General features: G+C 50.4%; 1 protein-coding gene and 1 long non-coding RNA gene across 3 annotated transcripts in view; one reads left to right on the top strand and one right to left on the bottom strand.

Moving 5' to 3' along the window:
- Nucleotides 1-6371, bottom strand: part of LOC116944419 (uncharacterized) — a 177028-nt gene extending 170657 nt beyond the window's left edge. Inside the window, exon 1 of one of the 2 annotated variants that reach the window (XM_076068541.1) lies at nucleotides 6055-6371. The gene's annotated coding sequence lies outside the window, so the exon portion shown is untranslated. Of the gene's footprint in view, nucleotides 1-3131; nucleotides 3439-6054 lie in introns of those variants that run through there. The other variant, XM_076068542.1, reaches the window with a different exon arrangement.
- A 14-nt stretch (nucleotides 6372-6385) lies between these two features.
- LOC116944473 (uncharacterized) lies at nucleotides 6386-21752 on the top strand. Its single transcript, XR_004403105.2, has 3 exons — nucleotides 6386-6510; nucleotides 11329-11530; nucleotides 14893-21752. It is a non-coding gene; the product is annotated as an uncharacterized LOC116944473 (long non-coding RNA).
- The last annotated feature ends 2053 nt before the right edge of the window (nucleotides 21753-23805 follow it).

Below are 23805 nucleotides of genomic sequence, written 5' to 3'. Positions count from 1 at the left end.
ACTCCGGTTGGCCTTCGTGTGGAGAAGCGACCGCACAACTCCGGAGTGAAACCGCCGACAGCTGCGCACAGATAGATTCAAGGATCCGTTGCCGTACTGCCAATCCCTTGGCCACTCCACCGCGCCAGTCCGCGGGCCCAGATCGCCCTAACACCCGGTATCACAGGGCAGTCTCCCATGCAAGTTCGTGGTGATTTGGTCGTAAGCAAAAAAAACACAGACAGCGATTCCACGGTGTAGCCTTCACAGACTGTAGGGGCAAGTGCTGTTAGCGAGCACCTATGAAGGCCGGCACGGCACACGAGGGGGTTAGGTGGCCAGCACCACGCCCGGCCGCCTTTGTCTCCCCAATGGCGACGATGTTTGCACACAGCAGCCGTGTGTGGTCTGTGTACATACACACAGACACACAGACCGCACACGGCTAAATGCCGTAGTGTTCGGATTATAAGACGCTTCGGAAAGGAAGACGCAACCCTCAAACCTTGCGCCCAGTGTCAATACAAAAAAAACAAAGACAAAGATCCCCCGTATAGGCTTCACAGGCTGTTGGGGCAAGTGCTGTTAGCGAGCACCTGTGAAGGCCGGCACGGCACACGAAGGGGTGGGTGGCCAGCACCACGTCCAGCCGCCTTTGTCTCCCCAGTGGCCCAGTCGGCAGGCATTGGGCAGGTTGCTTCGTACGGCAGCGGTTTGCCACAACCGTTCAGATTGCTGTATATCATTCTTGAGAGTATGTTAAGAGAGGCGCTTTTCTTCCCGGCAAAAAAAAACTTGGGAGTGCGTCTTTAAAATCCTGTCGGTGTTGGCCACCCAACCCCTCGTGTGCCGTGCCCGCTTTTATAGGTGCTGCTCGCTAACAGCACTTGCCCCCAACAGTCTGGCGAGGCTATACTTGGGACCTGTGTCTTTGTGTGTGCGAGATCAGATTCGTACAAGTCCATTGACACCTGGCACAAGTTTTGGGGTGCGTCTTATTTTTTTATCCGGAGCGTCTTATAATCCGTTCGAATGAAGTGAGGCTATATTATATTTAAGTGCTGCATTGCGTCCGACTCGCTTTGTCGTCTGCAGCAGTGAGACACGGCTGCAGTCAGAAGCTCTTCACATTGACTGACAGCACGCGCACACACACACACGATCGGCAATGTGTGCCGTGTCCCCTCCCAGCGGTTGTCCTTTGGATGGACTCTTCCCCGCCAGTGGAACGTGGCATTTCCACCACTGTCCGAGGGATCTTGACTTACCAAGCTTTCGTGACTTGCAGGCATTCATATCCTTTGGGTCTTTCGGTAAAGTCATGTTGATAGGCTCAAAGAAAATTACAGAAAATAATTTTAAAAACGACGACGTTTCGATCGCAACACAAGCGTTCGTCGTAACGAAGAAAAAATAACGCTTGTGTTGGGATCGAAACGCCGTCGTGGTTTTTATTGATTATTTTTTTGTTATTTTCTTTGAACCTATCTCCGTGACTTTACCCAAAGACCCAAAGAATATGAGCCAAGGAATGTTCACAGGCGATGAACACCAATGCCTCGACGCTCATTGAAATCACCCTGATGGCCGTGTCACCTCCCTTGCCGCGTGCGTCCAATTAAACGTGATATAATAATATGCACTGCAACGTGTGACGTTTCGGCCAATGGCCCTTCTTCATAAGTGTATTCAGAGGGACGCTTTTTTTGCTTTGTTTACTTCAACAGCCACTTGTGGTATTATTTGGCGAATGTGTTGAGCAACGTCTTTGATTATGCGTCGCCATCCAATGCCGACTCAGCAGCATCACCGGGTCATTTGTTACAATTGAATAATTCCGATTTATGGCATTAACCCTTTCGTCACGTGGGCATCACTACCGCATTATAAGACGCACCCCAACCTGTTAATTCAAATATCACGTGGGGCTGGAGAGGGGGCTGGCGTAGAGGGACGAAAGTGCGCGTTATAATCCGGAGAATACGCTGCAAACATAATTTCAACATAGCCCCGCAGAAAACCTTTAACACCTGTTGTAAACGATACCCGGCCACGTTTTTAGCAGCTGTGGGTAGTCCAGTAAACACACACACACACCACACTGTTGTACTTTATTTCAATGCTACTACGCCTATGCTGTTCTTACACCCGAAAACAACTCCACCCACCCACCAATCTCCTCCAACACCGACCTGCACTCACTGACCAGCGCGGTGAAGTATGGTCAAGGTACCCTCCACGAGACCAGCAATGGATAGGCAAAGAGGCTCTCTATTACTCATACAAAAATTACAAAGATCCACCCCCTCCCCTCGGATAGCCTTCACAGACTGTTGGGGCAAGTGCCGTGGGCGAAGTAGCGCCTGTGAAGACCGGCACGACACACGGAGGGGTGGGTGGCCAACAACAACAACAACGCCCGGCCGCCTTTGTCTCCCCAGTGGCGATGGTTTACACACCGCACCAACGAACTCATTAAAGGCTTAGTCGACCTAGAGGGGAGGCCCAGAACCGGTTCAATCACGCAACCGCCACCGTTATTGGCCCTGAGCGAGAATCGAACTCGGGACGCCGCGTTCGAAGCGCAGTGCCCTAACCACTGCGCCACCGCTCCCGACTCGTACTACATAAGCACGCGATACGCTCACATACAGTATACACATAGACTGTTGCCGCTCTTAATCGATAAACGAATCTGGTCAACAACAACCACCGTCACTCGCCACTCAGTGGCGGTGACGTCCCCGCGACCGCCTGTGCCAGGCTAGGTGCACGTTAAGGCCACGTGAAGTGTCGAACGCCCGCTGGCTGGAGGTCACGGGACAGACCCAGGTGCCACGGGTTGCCTGTTTAAACGAATCTGGCCTCTCACACACACACACATCTACCGGATTATAAGACGCACGACTCCAAAGTTTTCTCTCAAATACAGAAGAAGGGGGGGGGGGGGAGCAGCCGTGGGTGTGCAAATTTGCGTCTTATGTTCCGGAGAACGCGATGCAATATTACATCTCTCTATGTAAACATCTCTCTCCGTATTCATATCTCTCTCTGTATGCGTTGATGCATCTCTCTCGACATCATCGACCCGTGCTCACGAACACTTCGCAGCATCAAACAGATGAATGATTACAAATGAAAGTTTTCGTTACCTGGCGGGTCACGCTGCGCTTGTCCCCTCGTACAGGCCGAGCGCTGTCTTCTTGACACTTCCCCTGCTCAGCTGTCCGCCCTCCTGTCGTCTGTCTGTCTCTGTCTCTATCTCTCTCTCTGCCTTTGCCGACAGTCTGCGTGAGAACGCGTGCGTCTGTGCGCGAGTGCGTGGGGTCCCACGTGCGCCTACACCGGAGTTTGTGTCCGCGCGTGTCCCGTGGTCCACGTTGAGAGAGAGAGGAGCGCGCGCATCGACACCTCTGTCGGTGCGCGCGCGCTCACGATTTTAGTCGCCGCGTTTCACCCTCGCGAGCGCCTCTCCCTCCGCCCGGACTCTCTGCGTCTGCGTTCGGCTGCGCCTCTCCCTCTCTTCCCTCCGCGTCCGCAAGAGTCTCCGCGCGAAGACTTCGTCTATTGTAAGAGACGTGTCTATGTAAGAGCGCGCGTGTCTATGTAAGAGCGCGCGTGTCTATTGTAAGAGACGTGTCTATGTAAGAGACGTGTCTATGTAAGAGCGCGCGTGTCTATTGTAAGAGACGTGTCTATGTAAGAGACGTGTCTATGTAAGAGCGCGCGTGTGTCTATGTAAGAGACGTGTCTATGTAAGAGACGTGTCTATGTAAGAGCGCGCGTATGTCTATGTAAGAGACGTGTCTATGTAAGAGACGTGTCTATGTCAGAGACATGTCTATGTAAGAGCGTGCGTGTCTATGCAAGAGACGTGTCTATGTAAGAGAAGTGTCTATGTAAGAGTGTGCGTGTCTATGTAAGAGACGTGTCTATGTAAGAGACGTGTCTATGTAAGCGCGCGCGTGTGTATGTAAGAGACGTGTCTATGTAAGAGCGCGCGTATCTATGTAAGAGACGTGTCTATGTAAGAGAGGTGTCTATGTAAGCGCGCGTGTCTATGTAAGAGACGTGTCTATGTAAGAGACGTGACTATGTAAGCGCGCGCGTGTCTATGTAAGAGACGTGTCTATGTAAGAGCGTGCGTGTCTATGTAAGAGCGCACGTGTCTATGTAAGAGACGCGACTATGTAAGCGCGCGCGTGTCTATGTAAGAGACGTGTCTATGTAAGAGACGTGTCTATGTAAGAGCGTGCGTGTCTATGTAAGAGCGCGCGTGTCTATGTAAGAGACGTGTCTATGCAAGAGACGTGTCTATGTAAGCGCGTGCGTGTCTAGGTAAGAGACGTGTCTATATAAGAGACGTGTCTATGTAAGAGCGTGCGTGTCTATGTAAGAGCGCGCGTGTCTATGTAAGAGACGTGTCTATGTAAGAGACGTGTCTATGTAAGAGCGCGCGTGTCTATGTAAGAGACGTGTCTATGTAAGAGACGTGTCTATGTAAGAGCGTGCGTGTCTATGTAAGAGACGTGTCTATGTAAGAGACGTGTCTATGTAAGAGCGCGCATGTCTATGTAAGAGACGTGTCTATGTAAGAGATGTGTCTATGTAAGAGCGCGCGCGTCTATGTAAGAGACGTGTCTATGTAAGAGACGTGTCTATGTAAGAGCGTGCGTGTCTATGTAAGAGACGTGTCTATGTAAGAGACGTGTCTATGTAAGAGACGTGCGTTTCTATGTAAGAGACTTGTCTATGTAAGAGACGTGTCTATGTAAGAGCGCGCGTGTCTATGTAAGAGACGTGTCTATATAAGAGCGTGTGTGTCTATATAAGAGACGTGTCTATGTAAGAGACGTGTCTATGTAAGAGCGTGCGTGTCTATGTAAGAGACGTGTCTGTGTAAGAGACGTGTCTATGTAAGAGCGTGCGTGTTTATATAAGAGACGTGTCTATGTAAGAGACGTGTCTATGTAAGAGCGCGCGTGTGTCTATGTAAGAGACGTGTCTATGTAATAGACGTGTCTATGTAAGAGCGCGCGTGTGTCTATGTAAGAGACGTGTCTATGTAAGAGCGCGCGTGTCTATGCAAGAGACGTGTCTATGTAAGAGACGTGTCTATGTAAGAGCGTGCGTGTCTATGTAAGAGCGTGCGTGTCTATGTAAGAGACGTGTCTATGTAAGAGCGCGCATGTCTATGTAAGAGACGTGTCTATGTAAGAGACGTGTCTATGTAAGAGACGTGTCTATGTAAGAGCGCGCGTGTGTCGTCTCTACCTGTCTACCTACACGCGCCTCCGCGCGCGTGTCCGCCTCGTCTCACCCCCCCACACACCCCCGCGTCTCCCCACGTGTCTCTCTCTCTCTGTCTCTCTCTCTCTGTCTCTCTCTCTGTCTCCCCACGTGTCTCTCTCTGTGTCTCTCTCTCTGTCTCCCCACGTGTCTCTCTCTCTCTGTCTCCCCACGTGTCTCTCTCTGTCTCCCCACGTGTCTCTCTCTGTCTCTCTCTCTCCCCCCACGTGTGTGTCTCTCTCTCTGTCTCCCCACGTGTCTCTCTCTCTGTCTCTCTGTCTCCCCCCACGTGTCTCTCTCTCTGTCTCCCCACGTGTCTTTCTCTCTCTGTCTCCCCACGTGTCTCTCTCTCTCTGTCTCCCCACGTGTATCTCTCTCTCTTTACCCCCACGTGTCTCTCTCTCTCTGTCCCCCCACGTGTGTCTCTCTCTCTGTCTTCCCACGTGTCTCTCTCTCTCTCTCTGTCTCCCCACGTGTGTCTCTCTCTCTGTCTCCCCACGTGTCTCTCTCTCTGTCCCCCCACGTGTGTCTCTCTCTCTGTCTCCCCACGTGTCTCTCTCTCTGTCCCCCCACGTGTCTCTCTCTCTCTGTCTCCCCACGTGTCTCTCTCTCTCTGTCTCCCCACGTGTGTCTCTCTCTCTGTCTCTCTGTCTGTAGGCGCGAGTCGGACGCGCGGAGTGAGTCTCTGCGCCGCGTGTCCCCGCTCCCAACACGAGCGCCTCCGTCTCCCCCACCTCGCCTTCGTTTATCGCCGCGCGCCTCCCCGTGCCCGTCGTGGTCGCTCACCGAAACGAGGCAACGTCCTCCTCGTCCTCCTCGTCCTCCTCGTCCTCCTCGTCGTCCTCGCCGCCCTCGCCGCCCTCGCCGCTCACCGACTCCGGTCGCCGGTCGCGGGCCGCTCCCCAGCCCCCCCCCCCCGGTCGAGAGCGCGGATAGCAGCGGGCGGCGTCTCGTCGACACGGCCGCGTCTCGGTTGGGTCTCCAGGCGGCACGCAACCCTCCACCACCACCACCACCACCCCCTAACCCCCTAACGCGACTCACTCACTCAGTGTCCCCTCCGACTCGGTGGTGGTGGCGGTGGTGATTCGGGGGGGGGGGGGGTGGGGGGGGTCCTCCGGTTCGACTCCGTGACGAGAACAAGCGGACGAACAACTCCGCATGGCCGGGGGGAGGGAGCGAGGGAGGAGGAGGAGGTGGTGGTGGTGGGGGTACGAACTTCACACGCGGGCAGTCCCAGCTGTAAGTGAGCCTTTGTGTGCAATCACCATCAACATCATCTCTCTCTCAGTCTCTCTCTCTCGCCTTCCTTACGTCTGGCCTCGTTATTCCGTCTCTTGTCCAGTAGTCGTACGACAGTCAGAACTCGCGCGTGTGTGTGTGTCTCTCTCACACACGCACAGTGCACGCGTGTGGGTCTGTCTAAGAGAGTGCGTGTGTGTGTGTCTGTGTAAGGCTGTGCGTGTGTGCGTGTGTGTGTTGCCTTCAAACTGATTCCAAACATTCCACGGGTGTGTTACGCTAACCCACGCCACGCCTCCACACACCCCTACCCCGCTACCCTCACCCCCTCTAACCCCCACAACGCCGATCACCCCTCCCCTATCACCCCCCTACCTCCACTATCCCTCCCACAGTATCAGGGTGTGTGTGTGTGTGTGACTGTGTGTGTCTCTGTGTATGTGACTGTCTCTCTGTGTGAGTTTGTGTGACTGTCTCTGTGTGTGTGACTGTCTCTTTGTGTGTGTGTGTGTGCCTGTCTCTCTGTGTGAGTGTGTGTGACTGTCCGTGTGTGATTGTCTTTCTGTGTGTGTGTGACGGTGTCTCTGTGTGAGTGTGTGTGACTGCGTGTGTCTCTGTGTGTGTGACTGTCGCTCTATGTGAGTGTGTGAATGTCTCTGTGTGTGTGTGTGACTATCTGTGTGTGTGACTGTCTCTCTGTGTGAGTGTGTAACTGTCTCTCTGTGTGTGTGACTGTCTCTGTCTGTGTGACTGTGTGTGTGTGACTGTCTCTCTGTGTGAGTGTGTGACTGCGTGTGTCTCTGTGTGTGACTGTCTCTCTGTGTGAATGTGTGTGACTGCGTGTGTCTCTGTGTGACTGTCTCTCTGTGTGAGTGTGTGTGACTGCGTGTGTCTCTGTGTGTGACTGTCTCTGTGTGTGTGTGACTGTCTCTCAGTGTAAGTGTGTGTGACTGCGTGTGTCTCTATGTGTCTGTGTCTCTATGTGTGTGTGACTGTCTCTCTGGGTATCTGTGCGAATGTGAGTATGTGACTGCGTTTGTCTCTATGTGTGTGTGTGTAAGTGTGTGACTGTCTCTCTGGATATCTGCATGAGTGTGTGTGTATGTATTATGTATGTGAGTGTGTTTCTATGTGTGTGTGTATGACTCTCTCGCTATCTGTGTGTGTGTATGCGACTGCATGTGCCTATATGCGTGTGTATGAGTGGGGACCGGTGGGAGAGTGGTTAGCGCTCTGTGCTACTGAACCCGGTATGTGTGTCTATACACCATTATATATCTAAGTGGGTATGTGTGTCTATGCACCACCATGTGTATCTGTAACTGTGGGTATGCATGCGTAACGGTGTTTTGAATTTGTCCCTCTCTCTGTATCTGCAATTCCCTTTGTCTCCCGTGACGGTACGTCCAAATTCCTCGCTTGTAATACTACACACACATATATCTACACACACAAAGGGGCAATTGTTATGCCGAACCTGGTGCGAGCCTCCCTTAGGTACACTCAGCCTCAAACGAGTACCTGGTGTGGTGTCAATGGCAACACCGTGGAGACAATGGCCTTCTTTGTTTCCCAAGTGGCCGTGTGCGTGAGTGTGTGACTGCGTGTGTCTGTGTGTGTGTGTCTGTGTGTGTGACTGCGTGTGTCTGTGTGTGTGACTGCGTGTGTCTGTGTGAGTGTGTGTGACTGCGTGTTTCTGTGTGTTTTTGACTGTCTCTCTGTGCGAGTGTGTGACTGTCTCTCTGTGTGAGTGTGTGTGTGACTGTCTCTCTGTGTGAGTGTGTGACTGTCTCTCTGTGTGAGTGTGTGTGTGTGACTGTCTCTCTGTTTGAGTGTGTGTGTGACTGTCTCTCTGTGTGAGTGTGTGTGTGACTGTCTCTCTGTGTGAGTGTGTGTGACTGCCTCTCTGTGTGAGTGTGTGTGTGACTGTCTCTCTGTGTGAGTGTGTGTGTGACTCTCTCTCTCTGTGTGAGTGTGTGTGACTGTCTCTCTGTGTGAGTGTGACTGTCTCTCTGTGTGAGTCTGTGACTGTCTCTCTGTGTGAGTGTGTGTAACTGTCTCTCTGTGTGAGTGTTTGTGTGTGACTGTCTCTCTGTGTGAGTGTGTGTGACTGTCTCTCTCTGTGAGTGTGTGTGACTGTCTCTCTGTGTGTGTGACTGTCTCTCTGTGTGAGTGTGTGATTGTCTCTCTCTGTGTGTGTGTTTGACTCTCTCTGTGTGTGTGTGACTGTCTCTCTGTGTGAGTGTGTGTGACTGTCTCTCTGTGTGAGTGTCTGTGACTGTCTCTCTGTGTGAGTGTTTGTGACTGTCTCTCTGTGTGAGTGTGTGTGACTTTCTCCCCTTGTGTGTGTGACTGTCTCTCTGTGTGAGTGTGTGTGACTGTCTCTCTGTGTGAGTGTGTGTAACTGTCTCTCTGTGTGAGTGTGTGTGACTGTCTCTCTGTGTGAGTGTCTGTGACTGTCTCTCTGTGTGAGTGTCTGTGACTGTCTCTCTAAGTGAGTGTGTGTGTGACTGTCTCTCTGTGTGAGTGTGTGTGACTGTCTCTCTGTGTGTGTGACTGTCTCTCTGTGTGTGTGTGACTGTCTCTCTGTGTGAGTGTGTGTGTGACTGTCTCTCTGTGTGAGTGAGTGTGTGTGTAACTGTTTCTCTGTGTGAGTGTGTGTGACTGTCTCTCTGTGTGAGTGTCTGTGACTGTCTCTCTGTGTGAGTGTTTGTGACTGTCTCTCTGTGTGAGTGTGTGTGACTTTCTCTCTGTGTGTGTGACTGTCTCTCTGTGTGAGTGTGTGTGACTGTCTCTCTGTGTGAGTGTGTGTAACTGTCTCTCTGTGTGAGTGTGTGTGACTGTCTCTCTGTGTGAGTGTGTGACTGTCTCTCTGTGTGTGTGTGACTGTCTCTCTGTGTGTGTGTGACTGTCTCTCTGTGTGAGTGTGTGTGACTGTCTCTCTGTGTGAGTGTGTGTGACTGTCTCTCTGTGTGAGTGTGTGTGACTGTCTCTCTGTGTGAGTGTGTGTGACTGTCTCTCTGTGTGAGTTTGTGTGACTGTCTCTCTGTGTGAGTGTGTGACTGTCTCTCTGTGTGAGTGTGTGTGACTGTTTCTCTGTGTGAGTGTGTGACTGTCTCTCTGTGTGTGTGACTGTCTCTCTGTGTGAGTGTGTGTGACTGTCTGTGTGAGTGTGTGTTTGTGACTGTCTCTCTGTGTGAGTGTGTGTGTGTGACTGTCTCTCTGTGTGAGTGTGTGTGTGTGACTGTCTCTCTGTGTGTGTGTGATGTCTCTCTGTGTGAGTGTGTGTGACTGTCTCTCTGTGTGAGTGTGTGTGACTGTCTCTCTGTGTGAGTGTGTTTGACTGTCTGTGTGTGTGTGTGACTGTCTCTCTGTGTGAGTGTGTGTGACTTTCTCTGTGTGTGTGTGACTGTCTCTCTGTGTGAGTGTGACTGTCTCTCTGTGTGAGTGTGTTTGACTCTCTCTCTGTGTGTGTGACTGTCTCTCTGTATGAGTGTGTGTGACTGTCTCTCTGTGTGAGTGTCTGTGACTGTCTCTCTGTGTGAGTGTCTGTGACTGTCTCTCTAAGTGAGTGTGTGTGCGACTGCGCGTTCGATAGGAGGCTGGCACTTGCCACGTTCGGTGCTTTTTCTGGAAGACTTTGCTGCTTTTTCCTGGATTTTTCTGTTGAGCATCGTCACTTTTAAGATGTTTTCTTATTCATGTTTTTGTTTGTTGCGGTTGCACCCGAGTCAAGAGCCGCATGGCTCACAGGGCTCTACCTAATCAGTGAAACTGAACTGATAAAAGTCTATATTATTGGTTCTTTCGGTAGTCACGTAGAAGGGAAACAATAAAATAATAAAAATATAAAACAATAAAATTCTCACGACGTTTCGACTGGAACAGAAGCAATCATCATCAGGTGTGAAAACCACAGCAAGAAATTTTGAAAAAAGTGGCGGGTTTTTTTTAACGTTAGCACCAAAAAAAAAACACGCCACTTTTTTCAAAATGTCTTGCTGTGGTTTTCACACCTGATGATGATTGCTTGTGTTGCAGTCGATCCCTTCACCTGATGAAGGCCGCTTGTGTTGTGGCCGAAACGTCGTGATTTTTGTTGTTTTATTGTTTTACCTACGTGACTTTACCGAATAGAACCAAAGAGTATGAGAATTTTATTGTTTTATATTTGTAATATTTTATTGTTTCCCTTCTACGTGACTTTACCGAAAGAACCAAGAATATGAATCCCTGCAGTCACGAAAGCTTTAAATTGACAAAAGTCTGTTTCAGGCTATACGGGAGGGGGGGGGGGTGATAGGGAGCCGATGTGACCCACGAACCCCAGCCAACCGGAGTTCGATTCCCGCTTTCACGGCCAACACCGGTGACGGGTATCAGAACCCGCCCTGGGCCTCCCCCTAGGTCGACTCAGCCTTAAAATGAGTGCCTGGTGAAAATGTGCGGGCATTGCCAGGATGGGGGACAAAGGCGGTCGGGCGTGGCGCAGGCTACCGCCCCCCCCCCCCACCTCGTGTGCCGTGCCGGCCTTCGTAGGGCTGACAGCAATCTTGCAAAAAACAGTCTTTGTGTGTTGTTGTTATTGTTGTTGTTTGTGTTGGCAGCGATCACCGCACTGCGTCACGACCCCGGCGTCACGGGTTCGATTCTAGCCCATCGTCTAAACCGGTCAACATGAGTCCCGAGTGAGGGTCTACTGCAATCGAGACGAGGGGGGGAGACAAAGACGGTCGGGGATTGTTGTTAGCCACATCAATCCGTCCGCTTAACGAAGGCCCTATCCCAAAACGCCCGGTTTGTTTGTGTGTTTGTTAGTTTGATCTCGTCACGGTCGATGTTCACATCACCGCACCACCGGGTCACGCACTTGTGAGGTCGAGTCGACACAGGGCCGTCTTACAACATTCGCCGTCACCTGTGAGGATGATGTCTCGGTGGCCCGCGAGAGCCTCAGAGTCGAGGCCGCTGCTCCTCCGGATCGAGAGGAGCCGGTTGAGGTGGTTCGGGCCCCCCCCCGGTAAGGATGCCCCCCACCCCCCGGTAGACTCCCCTTGGAACTCTACCGGGCAGCAGCAGCAGCAGCAGCGTCCCGCTGGGCGAAGGACCCCGGGGCTGGCCCAGGACCACGCTGCTAGAGTCTGTCTATAGTAGTGTAGTGTGTAGTGTAGTGTATAGTGTAGTGTATAGTGTAGTGTGTAGTGTATAGTGTAGTGTATAGTGTAGTAGTGTATAGTGTAGTAGTGTAGTGTAGTAGTGTATAGTGTGTAGTGTCTATAGTAGTGTATAGTGTAGTGTATTGTGTAGTGTATAGTGTAGTGTGTAGTGTAGTGTAGTAGTGTATAGTGTAGTGTATAGTGTAGTGTCTATAGTAGTGTAGTGTATAATGTAGTGCATAGTGTATAGTGTAGTGTATAGTGTAGTGTAGTAGTGTATTGTGTAGTGTAATGTCTATAGTAGTGTAGTGTATAGTGTAGTGTATAGTGTATAGCGTAGTGTATGGTGTAGTGTCTATAGTAGTGCAGTGTAGTGTATAGTGTAGTGTAGTAGTGTAGTGTATAGTGTAGTGTCTATAGTAGTGTATAGTGTAGTGTACAGTGTAGTGTATTAGTGTAGTAGTGTAGTGTCTATAGTAGTGTAGTGTGTAGTGTATAGTGTAGTGTGTAGTGTAGTGTGTAGTGTATAGTGTAGTGTCTATAGTAGTGTATAGTGTAGTGTATAGTGTAGTGTAGTAGTGTATAGTGTAGTGTATAGTGTAGTGTAGTAGTGTATAGTGTCGTGTCTATAGTAGTGTATAGTGTAGTGTATAGTGTCTATGTAGTGTAGTAGTGTAGTGTAGTAGTGTAGTGTATAGTGTAGTGTAGTGTCTATAGTAGTGTATAGTGTAGTAGTGTAGTGTATAGTGTAGTGTCTATAGTAGTGTATAGTGTAGTGTAGTAGTGCAGTGTCTATAGTAGTGTAGTGTAGTGTTTATAGTAATGTATAGTGTAGTGTGTAGTGTCTATAGTAGTGTATAGTGTAGTGTGTAGTATCTATAGTAGTGTATAGTGTAGTGTATAGTGTAGTGTAGTAGTGTATAGTGTAGTGTATAGTGTAGTGTATAGTATAGTAGTGTAGTGTCTATAGTAATGTAGTGTGTAGTGTAGTATATAGTAGTGTAGTAGTGTAGTGTCTATAGTAGTGTATAGTGTAGTGTATAGTGTAGTGTATTGTCTATAGTAGTGTATAGTGTAGTGTCTATAGTAGTGTATAGTGTAGTAGTGTAGTGTCTATAGTAGTGTATAGTGTAGTGTAGTAGTGTAGTGTCTATAGTAGTGTGTAGTGTAGTGTATAGTGTAGTGTAGTAGTGTATAGTGTCGTGTATAGTAGTGTCTATAGTAGTGTATAGTGTAGTGTAGTAGTGTAGTGTAGTGTCTATAGCAGTGTAGTGTCTATAGTAGTGTATAGTGTGCAGTGTCTATAGTAGTGTAGTTTTTATAGTAGTGTATAGTGTAGTGTGTAGTATCTATAGTAGTGTACAGTGTAGTGTATAGTGTAGTAGTGTATAGTGTAGTGTATAGTGTAGTGTATAGTGTAGTGTAGTAGTGTAGTGTCTATAGTAGTGTAGTGTGTAGTGTAGTGTATAGTAGTGTCTATAGTAGTGTATAGTGTATATAGTGTAGTGTATTGTATAGTGTAGTGTATAGTGTAGTGTATAGTGTAGTGTAGTAGTGTAGTGTCTATAGTAGTGTAGTGTGTAGGCTAGTGTATAGTAGTGTAGTAGTGTAGTGTCTATAGTAGTGTATAGTGTAGTATATAGTGTAGTGTAGTGTATAGTGTAGTGTATAGTGTGTAGTGTCTATAGTAGTGTAGTGTCTATAGTAGTGTCGTGTCTATAGTAGTGTAGTGTCTATAGTAGTGTAGTGTCTATGTAGTGGAGTGTATTGTGTAGTATATAGTGTAAGCTTATAGTAGTGTATAGTCGTCAGGGACGTGCGGCCAGGGGAGGCAGGGGAGGCAGAGCCTCACCTGTCATACTCCAATGAAAATAGCTGTTACGAAAAAAATCAAATAAAATAAATATTAAGATTTTTCCACTGATCTGTGTTATAAATGTTATTTCTGTACGATTCCAATAATTTTTATCGTCAAAATCGCCAAATTTGCGGAGCTCCGCTGCAAATACAGGAAGAGACGAGAGGTGAGGCAGCGACGCACTCAGCCTCCCCTCTGATTGCGCAACCCCTCAGTAACTGGATGGAGCGCGGGCAATAAGCGCGTGCCTGTTACTATCTCTCTGTGTGTCACCAATGTAATGTTTATAGACCCCTTCATTTAATGTCCTCGCCTTCTATACTCCAGGTAACGTGTTTCACATGTGTGTATAAAGATATTTAGGCTCGCTGGTCTCGTCATGATACTGCAATGAAAAAGCACCAGGGGAGGCAGCTATCACATCTGCCTCACTGAGGGGGACGTGTTTAACACGCGCCCCTCAGTGAAGACACGCCCCCTCAGTGAGGCCACGCCCCCTCCGTTAGGCCACGCCCCCCTCAGTGTGTGAATCTGGCTCTGACACTACCAAGTGCCTCCCCAGCCATTGACCTCAATGCACGTCACTGATAGTAGTGTAGTGTATAGTAGTGTATAGTGTAGCATATAGTAGTGTATAGTAGTGTAGTGTATAGGGTAGCGTATAGTGTATAGTAGTGAGTAGTCTTGTATAGTAATGTATAATAGTGTAGTGTAGTAGTGTATAGTGTATAATAGTGTAGTAGTGTATAGTGTAGTAGTGTAGTGTATAGTGTAGTCGTGTTTCGTGTAGTAGTATATAGTGTAGTGTATAGTAGTGTATAGTGTAGTGTAGTAGTGTATAGTAGTGTATAGTGTAGTAGTGTAGTGTATAGTGTAGTCGTGTTTCGTGTAGTAGTATATAGTGTAGTGTATAGTAGTGTATAGTGTAGTAGTGTAGTGTATAGTGTAGTAGTGTATAGTGTAGTGTATTATGTAGTGGTGTATAGTGTAGTGTACAGTGTAGTGTAGTAGTGTATAGTGTAGTAGTGCATAGTAGTCTATAGTGTAGTAGTGTATAGTAGTGTGGTGTATAGTGTAGTAGTGTATAGTAGTGTATAGTAGTGTATAGTGTATAGTAGTGTGGTGTATAGTGTAGTAGTGTATAGTGTAGTAGTTTATAGTAGTGTGGTGTATAGTGTAGTAGTGTATAGTAGTGTATAGTAGTCTATAGTGTAGTGTAGTAGTGTATAGTAGTGTGGTGTATAGTGTAGTAGTGTATAGTGTAGTGTATAGTGTAGTAGTAGTGCTGGGGTCTGTCGCCAGGGAGAGGGAGGTGTGGACCGCCACGACTCAACGCGCTGCCGCTGCCGCCCCTGTGACCCTCACCAGCACAAGCGGACTGAGAGACGGTGTACTGGTCGTGAGCGGGAATGGAACTCGGGTGGCCGGGTTCGACCGAGGCGGCGGTGTGGCTCACCGCCACAGCAGTTGCTTCTCGACCTTACGTTTGCTTGCTGCTACTACTGAATTGAGTTTTCAACCGAGTAACCCGCCTCGCCTGACCCAACGTGGTTCTGGGAAATGAATGTGCGCAGAATGAACATCGATAGTTGAGAATAGGTGTTCCCCTTTTTTCTGGCAACAAAACTGCTACTGGCTGCGAGTAACTGCAAGCGAATGCAAAAAACAAAACACAAATTCAACGGACGATTTGCCACGCGTAACGCAATTAGTTCTCGCTCGCTGAGTTACTCTTGGAGACCGCATTGCTTCAGATCGACGAGTTTAGAAAGGTACTTCATATCGCTCTCGCTCACCGCGACGGATTCCAAATGTATCGTGGTTAGGGGCCGTCCATAAATGACGTCACGCGATGTTGGACTATTTTTGACCTCCCTCCCTCGTTACACGGCGTCACAAAAAGTCAGACCCCCCCCCCCTCAAATATGACGTCACAAAGCTCTGTCCCTCCCCCCAAAATAAATTAAACATGATTCAAATCGCTTTAAACTATTGTCATTGTAGTGCGTATCTAATGTGGCGCTGCACTCTGATGTTGTAGGAGAAAACATCAAAATAGTCGATTTAATTCAGTAGAACACGTTGTCTATATTTATTCAAAGTTGCGCGTTTTGATGTGACGTCACATTTCTCAACCCCCCCCCCTCTCTCGTCACACATCGTCACACATCGTCACAAATGTCTAACCCCTCCTCCTCCCCCTAGGTGCGTGACGTCATTCATGGACGGCCCCTTACTCACGCTCCGATGACCCCGTTTACGCACGTGCAGAAATCACCGCGCGGTTACCAACCCTGGGCGCATGGCCACGCGGTGCCCCCCAACGGGGGGGGGGGGGGGTCGGGGATCTGCGTCCCTCGCCAGGTCGATCGTCGCCGCACTGCCACGACCGACGCCCGCACAGAGGCAGCACAACGGCCGGCTCCGGTTGACCCGGGGGGGGGCCTCTGATCGTCGCCTGAGGCTTTGTTTTGTTTTGTTTACGTGGGGCGAATAACGCGCCGAATTATTCAACACCAAAAAAAAATACACGCGCGCAGAGCCACGCGCACAGATCCATCATTCATTCATTCAGAGTGCGAGTGAGAGAGTTATTATACATGCACGCATACACTAACACACACACACACAGATGCATCATTCATTCACACAGTGAGAGCTGTACACAAAGACAAAGACTCTCCACCATCCCCCCCCCCCCCGTATAGCCTTAACAGACTGTTGGGACAAGTGGTGTTAGCGAGCACCTATGAAGGCCTTTAACGGCACACCAGGGGATGGGTGGCCAGCACCACGCCTGGTCGCCTTTGTCTCCCAAGTAGCGATGTTTTTACGCACCGCACCAGGTACTCATTTGAGGCCGAGTCGACCTAGGGGAGGCCCAGGACCGGTTCAGATAATCGTCACTGGTGTTGGCCGTGGGCAGGAATCGAACTCGGGTCACCGGGTTCCTAACGAAGCGCGCTAACCGCTACACCACCACTCCGAACTGTACAACAACCGCCATTCGCCACTAAGTGGCGGTAACGTCACCACAACGCTTGTGCCAGGCCATGTGCACCTTGAGGCCACGTGAAGTGTCGAAAGCCCGCTGGCAGGCGGTAACGAGGCAGACCCAAGTGCCACGGATCGACTGACTGAGATGACTGGTTGATGCACCACCTGTGCCCCCTACTGTGCCAACTTGATGTGCTTTATCCACCCGGCGCTCCGCTCGTTGTTGTGAGCGCCGCTCCTCAGCCCTCTGTTGTTGTTGTTGGAGTGCAAACTGTACACGCACACACGGACACACCCACTTACTCACCTACCCACTCACCCATCCACTCACCTACTCACATACCGACCCACTCACCTACTCACTCACCCACCTACTCACCCACCCACTCACTCACCCACTCAACCACACCCACCCGCCCACTCACCTACGCACTAAACTATTCACTCATCAACTCACTCACCCGCCCACTCACCCACTCACTCACCCACCCACTCAATCACCCACCCACTCACCCACTCACTCACCCACCCACTCACTCGCTCACTCACCCGCTCACTCACCCGCCCACTCACTCACCCACTCACTCACCCACCCACTCACTCATCCACTCACTCATCCACCCACCCACTCAACCACACCCACCCACCGCCTCCCCGTGTGCGTGGGGCCGCACACAGCACGCAGAGTCTCCGACTCTCTCTTCTCCGCTCGTACATTCGGCATCTGCACCTCGCGTGGTTTGTGAAGCGCTGCCCATCGCCGCTTCCGTGGAAGATGGAAACCGGGCAGCGAGGTGGCGGTGTTGGACTCGCTGGTGGACTCGCGTTCTTACTGCAGTGCCAGTTTCCTTCTCATCACCACATTCCGTGTCTACCCACACGGCTTACCCCGTATTCTTGTACGGGGAAATCGCGTTTTCAGGGCCATGCGGCGGACAGCCGTTTCAATACGGGCAATAACTTTTGTTTGTTTGCGTTTCCCCCTTGTGATGGGACTTTGTAGGATGAACGTTGAGATTTATAAGGGGCACGGGGTGACCAATGAGGTCTGAATTGGTCTGTAATAAGGCAGGGCACTGATAAGGGGGTTGACAGGTACGTAGTGGTGAGTGTACTAGTGGTGAGTGTACTCGTGGTGAGTGTACTAGTAGTGAGTGTACTCGTGGTGAGTGTACCAGTGGTGAGTGTACTAGTGGTAAGTGTACCAGTGGTGAGTGTACTATGGTGAGTGTACCAGTGGTGAGTGTACTAGTGGTGAGTGTACTCGTGGTGAGTGTACCAGTGGTGAGTGTACCAGTGGTGAGTGTACTAGTGGTGAGTGTACTCGTGGTGAGTGTACCAGTGGTGAGTGTACTAGTGGTGTGTTATCTAGTGGTGAGTGTACTCGTGGTGAGGGTACTAGTGGTGAGTGTACCAGTGGTGAGCGTACCAGTGGTGAGTGTACTCGTGGTAAGTGTACCAGTGGTGAGTGTACTAGTGGTGAGTGTACCAGTGGTGAGTGTACTAGTGGTGAGTGTACCAGTGGTAAGTGTACTAGTGGTGAGTGTACCAGTGGTGAGTGTACCAGTGGTGAGCGTACCAGTGGTGAGTGTACTCGTGGTGAGTGTACTAGTAGTAAGTGTACTCGTGGTGAGTGTACTAGTAGTGAGTGTACTCGTGGTGAGTGTACTAGTGGTGAGTACTCGTGATGAGTGTACTCGTGGTGAGTGTACTCGTGGTGAGTGTACCAGTGGTGAGTGTACTAGTAGTGCGTGTACTCGTGGTGAGTGTACCAGTGGTGTGTACTCGTGGTGAGTGTACCAGTGGTGAGTGTACCAGTGGTGAGCGTACCAGTGGTGAGTGTACTCGTGGTGAGTGTACTAGTGGTGAGTGTACTCGTGGTAAGTGTACCAGTGGTGAGTGTCCTCGTGGTGAGTGTACTAGTGGTGAATGCAGTGGCAGGGCACTGCTAAAGGGTTTGACAGCTTTGTTCACCGTCTGCATCGTCGTCACCATCATCATCGTCGTCGTCACCATCGTCACCATCATCGTCGTCGTCGTCACCATCATCATCATCGTCGTCACCATCATCGTCGTCACCATCATCATCGTCGTCACCATCATCATCATCGTCGTCACCATCGTCAGGTCGTCTTCTTCTACGTTGGTCATCTCTTTTGGGGGGGGGGGGCAGCTTAGATGCGGTAGAATCCTTCCGGGGCAAAACTTTTGTTCTCGAGTTGCCAATAATCATGCGGTCGAGTACGTCAGGGGCCATCAATGTAGTAAGTACGCTAAAAATCTGTCAAAATTTGACCCCTCCCCTACCCCCCTCCGTGTACGCACACACCCCCCACCCGCCCCCCCCCCGAATCCTATAGAACGGCCGATATTTAATCCACGCAGAAACGATCAAGGATGAATAATATTAACGTGTTTAAGCAAACAGATAGTCCACCGCCGGACTATCTAACTCATTTGAAGACCGATGTAGACAAATTATTATCGAAGCTTCACCCCTCCCCCCCACCGTTTCCTATACGTACGAACATTATCAGTAGACCCCCCCCATACGCAAGCGAACGCATTTGGGTTAACCCCCCCCTCCCTCCTCCATGCGTACGTACTAGATGGATGGCCCCCCCATGGGAAGTCTGTCCCAGACTTCACGAAACTGGAGGTAGCGTCGAGCGTAGCCACCGCCGCAGCCGCCGCCACCGCCGCTGCTGCTGTGGGAATGAAGCTTAGGGAGCTCTACATCGACTACCCCCGGGGGTTCGGCCTTCTAGTCCCCAAAGACCCCCACCCCCCCCAAGTTATAGCCCCTTCAACAGACTTTCGGGGGCAAGTGCTGTTAGCGAGTAGGACGCGCCTGTGAAGACCGGCAGGGTGGCACGCGAGGGGGGGGGGCCTGGGTGGTCAACACCGCTTCAGGCCGCTGAAACGTGGTGCTCATTTGAGGCCGAGTCGACCTAGAGGAGGTCCGGAACCGGCTCAAGAGCATCGTCCTCAGGGCCAGCAAAAAAAAACACCAAACCACGAGCGCCATCGTGAGAGCCCGCGACGAGTGCGGCAGGACAACAGGAGCGGCCACGACGATTGCCTTTGGCGACACTGCCCTCCGCTGTACAACACAGCGACGTCGCTGGCCCACGGCACCTGACACTCAACGGCGAGGGCCCATCCGAGCGCTTGCCAGGCTCGACCCCTCTGCTTAGCTTCCGAGGGGTCTCGACGCGACCGGGTGCCTCCGGTCGTGATATGCGGAGGGTCGTGAACTGCGGAGGGTCGCGTATTGCCCCCTAGCGGATCGATTTGTGCAACGGCAGCTGTAGATCTTGATTGTTCTATCTACGTGACTTTACCGAAATAACCAGAGAGCATGGACAGCTGTAGATGTTTTAATTGGAATTGCGGGGTTTTTTTCCCCCTACTTAAAGCTTTCGTGACTGCAGTAATTCATATTTCTTTGGGTCTTTCGGTAAGGTCACGTAGATAGGTTGAAAGAAAATAACAAAAAAAACGACGTTTCAATCGAAACGTCATCACGAGGATGACTCGCTAGTGGTGTGATCGAAACGTCGTAGTTTGTTATTTTCTTTGAACCATCTACGTGACTTTACCGAAAGACCCAAAGAATATGGGGTTTTTTTGTTTGCATGTTCACCCACAAGTACGTGCGGTTAATGCAGGAATGATTCCTTACAAAAGGTTTCAGTTTGGTGTTTTAACATCTTAACACTGCTGCGTTATTGACAGAAAGGGTAGAACCCCTATTCTTATATTTTGATACTAGCAAGGGAGGTGCCATGATGTAGCTGCTAACCCCGAGCTCTCAATGCCCTGATAGTGGCATTGTCCTGGTGCTGTTCGCCCTTTGGCGTCTTCTGGTCTAAAACTGTTTGAGACTTGGCTCTAAAGAAAGCTGTCTCTGGTGTGGATCAATTCGTTTAAAAAACAATGCATATATTTACCAGAGCATGTTTTTTATTGTTTGCTTGTTCACCACAAGTACGTGTGGTTAATGCAGACTTGATCCCTTACAAAAGGTTTCAGTGTAGTGTTTTAACATCTGAACACTGCTGCGTTATTGACAGAAAGGGTAAAACCCCTATTCTTATATTTTGACAATGGCAAGGGAGGTCCCATGATGGAATTGCGTCGCTCTCCAATGCCAATGTGAAATCGAGGCACCGCCGTACCACCACCACCACACACCACGCCACATCACCACAACCACACCACGCCACACACCACACCACGCCACACACCACAATCACACCACGCCACACACCACAACCACACCACACACACAACCACACCACAACCACACAACACCACGCCACACTCACCACGCCACATACACTACATACACCACGCCACATCACAACCACACCACGCCACACCACGCCACACACCACAAATCACACCACGCCACACACACCACAACCACAGCACACCACAACCACACAACACCACGCCACACACCACACCACACACACTACATACACCACAACCACGCCACACACACCACAACCACACACCACACCACACGCCACATCACAACCACACAACACCACGCCACACACCACACATACCACGCCACGCACACTACATACACCACAACCACACCACACGCCACACCACAACCACACAACACCACGCCACACACCACACATACCGCGCCACGCACACTACATACACCACACACAAGAAAGACAAAATTCCCCCGTATAGCCGTTGACAGACCATTGGGGGTGGAGGGGGGCAAGAGCTGTTAGCGAGTAGCAGCGCCTCTGGAAGCCGGCACGGACACACGAGGGTGGGGGGAGGGGGAGCACAACCAACACCAATCCCCGTCCATTCGCCACTAAGTGCCGGTGACGTCACCACGGCGCCCGTGGCAGGCGCACGTGCACTTTGAGGTCACGTGACGTTGTCGAAGGCTCGCCGACAGACCCAGGTGTCACGGGTTGGCCGACTGAGATGACTGGTAAGATGCACCAGCTGTACCCCCTGCTGTGCCAGCCCACCACGCCCCGACCGGACACACGCGGACAAAGATGCCCCGTATAGTGTTCGACTGTTGTGGCAAGTGCCGTTAGCGTGCAACCTAGCTAAGTTTGATGTGTTTTTAGTGTTTTTACCATTTGATGTTGTTATTGCTGCTTTTATGATGTTATGTAAAGTGTCTTTGGGTATTCAGAAAAGCGCTCACAAATAAAATGTATTATTATAGTGGCGATATTGAACACATCGCAACAGACACTCATTTGAGGCTGAACGAACCGAGGTGAGAGAGAGAGAGAGGAAGGGGTGGGTGGAGAGAGACCCCGGACCGGTGCCAGATAATCGCCACTGGTATTGGTGGCCGTGAGCGGGAATCGATCGATCGATATAGAGACGGCACACAAGGACATCGTGGACACACACGGGAGACACACAGGGCACACGGCACACACGAAGACCTTTCGTGGCCGTGGCGCGGCAGGGGGAGGGGGGGCCTAAGCATGCAAGGGCCGGCACTTCAAAGAGGGGGCCGCACACGTGCGTATTCTGTGGTCTTTTCGCCCGTCCGTGAGAAAGGCTGCGACAGGGCATCAAAGGCACCGCGTTGTTTTCCCCGAAGTGGAGCTAAGCTGGGAGCGTGGGGGAGCTCGCGACAGACGAAGGTCGTTGAGGTGGCGGCGGGTACCGTGGAGGGAGAGTGCCTCGTTGTCTAAACGCAAATCAAAGAATGGAATTTTTTTATATTTTTTTGGAATGGATCATTTCGGAACTTTTTCCGTTATTCAAGGATGATTTCGGGTTTTCGTAGGGTTTTTTTTACATTTGTGGCCAGGTCACTTTGGAACATTGATACCTCGGTGAGCTTTGTATGGCAGGATGGGGATGGTTGAGCTTAATTTGTATGTTCGGGCGATTTGTTTACCTTTATTTTACTTTGTACTCCCATCGTGTGTCTTGCGTATTGTTAAGTTTGTTGTAACGTTCTCACCCGCCCCAACTTGACATCTGTGAAAAAATACTTTTAGAGCTCATTGGCTTATTCCACTATAAATACATATTCTGATCATGTTCGGATCGTTTACATTCTGCAAGGCGGAGTTAAGTTAAGCGCTTCTTCTTGCTCACAAAAGCGACGTCGCCAGATGCCACGTGACTCTGAAAAGTTGTCCGTTTAACACTATTTTTTTTTTAAAATCGCGAACGATTAAACAGGGCTTTAGGTTTGTCACACCAAACCCAGTCTTCAGAGGTCGCCCAATTCCACGCTCCGCTCCCTCCCTCCTTCTCTCTGCCTCCCCTCTAAAACGGGAGTGTGCGTGTGCTGGGCGTATTGTGCTCTCAATTGGACTCGATCGATCTCGTTATCTTTCCTGGTGTGGAAGAGTCGTGTGTGTATGTCCTCACCCCCCCCCCCCCAATATTTGTTTGCTTTGAGATTCGAGCTCCGTAGCATCCTGGTAGCGTGAGACAAATGTCAAAGCTCCCTCCTCTCCACCCCCTATGGAGGGGCGGGGTTTCTCCAAGCTGCCAATCCGTCTCGATTTCTAAGCGCTAGCGTGGGGGGCGGGGGGGTGTGAATCAAGATTGCTGGGAAGTGAGAGAGATGGGTGTAGCGAAGTAATCTTCCCTAATTGTCAGAAAGGGGGGGGGGTGGAACTTTCGCCGATAAGACATCATCAGTTGTGAGGGCCGCCACAACAATTTGAAGCCGCTGGGGTATTGACAGAACGATCTCCTCCGTTGCGTCTCCCCGTCCAACCTAAGACGGCAGCCTTTTCCCAATGTTCCGCGTGGGGCCACCGCTTCTGATGTTTGGGCATTGCCAAAACCTTGAGGAGCGCCATTGTGGTCTCTGCAGGCCATCCCAGGAGATGATCCATTTTCTTTGATTCTTTTGATGAAGTCACGTAGATATAAAAATAAAAGAGGGTGAATAAAAATAATAAATGTAGCCGGGTTCTTAAGCGGAGTGACTGTACTGGCAGTCTATAATGTAGACTGTAGCCTGGTTATTAAGTTTGGCGAGTGTACTGGCAGTCTATAATGTCGACTGGTTATTAAGCTGGGTGCGTGTACTGGCAGTCTGTAGCCTGAAACATAAAAAAATAGATGATCCATTGTTTGATTCTCCTGACAAGCACACATGATTTGCATGTGGCGAAACCTATTCTCGCGACGACGACGATGCTGGTGAAGGGTAGTCATGTGCGCCGGTGTGGCGCTGTCCGCATTCATTCACGGAAAAGCGCCGAGGACAGTTACGGCTGAGATGAAGTACTTGCAACACACGTGTGA

The sequence above is a fragment of the Petromyzon marinus genome, chromosome 21, assembly GCF_048934315.1.
Source record: "Petromyzon marinus isolate PM22_M1 ecotype Great Lakes invasive population chromosome 21, UKy_Petmar_22M1.pri1.0, whole genome shotgun sequence".
In the NCBI taxonomy this organism is placed as follows: domain Eukaryota; kingdom Metazoa; phylum Chordata; class Hyperoartia; order Petromyzontiformes; family Petromyzontidae; genus Petromyzon; species Petromyzon marinus.
Note: the sequence above shows the minus strand (reverse complement) of the source record. Positions and strands in the feature narration are given on the sequence as shown.